The sequence below is a fragment of the Chinchilla lanigera genome, unplaced genomic scaffold (genome assembly GCF_000276665.1).
Source record: "Chinchilla lanigera isolate Chin_1 unplaced genomic scaffold, ChiLan1.0 scaffold00002, whole genome shotgun sequence".
NCBI lineage: Eukaryota > Metazoa > Chordata > Mammalia > Rodentia > Chinchillidae > Chinchilla > Chinchilla lanigera.
In genome coordinates, this window is record NW_004955403.1 from 17,611,057 (window position 1) to 17,614,328 (window position 3,272).

Consider the following 3,272-nt stretch of genomic DNA (forward strand, 5'->3'; position numbering starts at 1 on the left):
AAAAAAAAAAAAAAAAAAGTTTTCCACTTTAAAAAGTTGAATTGAGAAAAAAATAACGATTCCAACCGTTCTGGTGGATACATATCATAATGTGTCCACACTCCTAGGAGATACACCAAGAGTGAACCCTAACTAAGATAGAGACTTCGAGCGATTACTGTGTGTCTGTAATTCATCAATAGTAACAAATGTACCCCTTCGGTGGGAAATGACGATAGGGAGGCTCAGCCCGTGCAGAAGCAGGGGACACACGGGAAACTGCTCTAACCTCTCAGTTTCACGGTGAACCTCAAACTGCTCTAGAAAATAGTCTATTGATGGAGGAAGAGGAAGAATTTTTCACGTCGGCTGATTGTTAACGATATGTCTTACCCAATTTGCTAGAGAATGCATTTATGAGAGTCCAACTAACATATTCATGGAATACGAGGCACGTAGCTTCACAAATTCATGGCTACAGCTCTCAATTGATAGAGTAAATTGCTGACAACAAAAACGCTTGTATTGACCAAGCACTATGGTTTGATTAAGTTTGCTTATTTATTTTGTAAATTTGCTGTAAAGCCATTAGAAGAGTTTTATTACTCAAATTATGAGGCTGAGTCAGAGTGGCCTTTTAAATCTATAAATTAATTAGAACTCTATTTCCAGAGCCTTGAGAATATCCACTCCTTTCTTTTAATGAATTTATTTTCTTACTTTATTTCAAATAAAGTGTGATTAAGTTCACCATTTTCTCAATTTAGTATTGCTTATATGTATGGTACTTGGATAGATAAGCAAATGTAATTACAAATTTATTATCCATTTCTGGGTAGATGAAAAAGACATATATATGCATTGCATAGGAAAATTAACCTCAATTAAATCATTTTCTACACTCAATATACAATTTAAGCACATACCCAGGCAAGGATGTAGCTCTGGTCTATCTTTATGTAGGGCACACAAAAACTGTTTTTGCTTTCTTTATAATTTCAGCATGAGAGTTACCTCAGCCCAGCATTTCTGCAAATATATACAAGCTTTGTGTCACTTTGTTCTATGACTTTGTCATCACTTCATTGATTTTTTATGTCATTTACTAATCATTCTCATTAAGGTTTTTCCAACTCATAACCTCACATGTCAGGTTTGGTTTGTGCTTTTATTTCCACCTCCATTCAAACTATATGTGACTGCGTTCATGTGGTTGAGTGGGCGTGGCTTCACTACTCCCACCCATATTATAGCACTGGCCCAGGGATGGGTATAAGATCACAGACTGTTTAATCTGGAAAAGGGATTTCCTTTTGGCACACCCAAAAAATTTAGATGAGAATAATATTCCACAGGTGTGCGCTGAGCAAAGAGCAAGAGAAGCAGATTCTAAGGACATTTCTGTACATCTACATCCAGTTATCCTTGATCAATCTGTTGATTTTTCATTTTTATGAAAGCAATGATTTCCTAAGGCCAGTTGGAATTATTCTTGTTTTCTATAAAAGTAAGAGTTTTAACACTTTATTTTGTTGAAAAATATTGTATTGCTCTGGTTTGAATGTGTCTCCCTAACAGGTTAATAATATGCCTTAGTTATTGAAGCTGACCAGGTCCACAATCTCCTGAATGAGTATATGGTGAAGGCTAAATAAAAAGAGATGAGTGGAATGATTTCAGGGCTCCAGTAGGATCAAAGCCCTCTCATAGAATTTGAGTTTCTCTCAGGAGTAAAGCCAAGACCTTCTCTGGGTGGCCCATATTTATTTGGCTATCAGAAGAAGGGAGGGGAGTACTCAAGAAGGACAGGATCACTCAAGGACTTCTCCAAGTATGGCATTAAATTAATCCTTAATAAAGATTAAGTTAATCCACCCAGGAGTGAGATGCCTGAGGCTATTGTCTTTATCTAATTGAGGATGGATCCAGATGTCCTTGGCTGTGATCTTGTCTTATCCTTTGAGGCTTTCTGGCTTCATCCACCATCACAGGCTTTAGCAGGGAGTAATGACTCACAGAGGTTCGCTTACCATAAGTCTGCTGCCCATTTCCAGACAAGGAGCCTAGGCCTTGGATAGATTCACAAGTGAACATAAAAGGCCCATTGATTAATTTAAGTCCTGCTCAGGGCTGCTTTGTAGTGGTCTCCATCATCTCCCTCAAAAGCTCACATGCTGGAAACTGAACCCCCAAGTTCATATCTTAATAGTATTTGGAAGTAGGACATTGGGCAGGTAATTAGGATTAGATGAGGTCATGAGAGGAGGGACCCATTATGACATTAGTGACTTCATAATAAGAAGAGAGACTTGAGCTACTACTCTACTCTCTCTCATCACGTGTTACTCTCTACCATGTTATGATGCAGTGACCAGGCCTTTACCAGGTGTCAGCACCATGCTTTTGGACTCTCAGTCACCCAAACCAGGAGCCCCACAACTTAAAGGAAGAGATGTTTGTTTTGATAGACAGTTTGTGGAGGTTTCAGTCCATAGCACAGTTGCTCTAGGGCAAGTCTGCATGGCAGAGGGGAATGACAAAGGAAGAGCTGCTCATGGCATGATGGACAGGAGGAGGTGAGAGAGTCAGGGGCTAAGCCCACCCAGACCACGCCGCCAGTAACTGGCCTCTTCCAACCAGATTAGACACCCCCAGTAGCAAGTCAGCTATAAGCCCACATAATCTAATCACCTTCCAAAGGTCCTACTTTTACTCATGATGCTTGGGGGGGGCGACATCCAGGTATAAAGTATAGCAGTGGATGAGAGACTGCAGCGCAATTTTAGAAGTCAAGAAACAAATGGAGGAAAATAAAAATCGAGCTTCCAGATTCAAAGGGTTACCACGCACGGCACACTAAATGAAGGAATACCACATCAATACACACCCACAGAAATGGAGAAGACACCCAAAATTTCCAGTAAAAACATTAGGTCACGTTATAAAAAGATGGGAGGCTGAGAGTGGCATTGACATTGTCTCATTCAGAAGTGGCTTTATAAATTTGAGGACAGTAGAGCAGCTCCTGCAAGATGGGGAGGCAACATAAGTTTGAGGCCCATATTTTCTCAGAAAAATGACATCTTCATATATGCAAAGGTTAAGACATTTGCATTTCTGTACACTTTTCTACCAGTGAATGGGCTCCATTAAGGTTAGGAATAAAATGAGAAAGAGGAAAATGTAAAACCTGAAGAAAAGTAGAGCCAGCCTAACAGAACAGCAATGAGGGGTCCTAGGTAACTGGCTGTATAACCACGGCAGAATGACAGATGAGGGCCATCAGTGGATGT

General features: G+C 39.9%; 1 long non-coding RNA gene across 1 annotated transcript in view; it reads right to left on the reverse strand.

Moving 5' to 3' along the window:
- Nucleotides 1-2,042, reverse strand: part of LOC102021615 — a 64,343-nt gene extending 62,301 nt beyond the window's left edge. Inside the window, exon 1 of the long non-coding RNA XR_259181.2 lies at nucleotides 2,010-2,042. This is a non-coding gene — a long non-coding RNA (uncharacterized LOC102021615). The remainder of the gene's footprint in view (nucleotides 1-2,009) is intronic.
- Nucleotides 2,043-3,272: the final 1,230 nt, after the last annotated feature.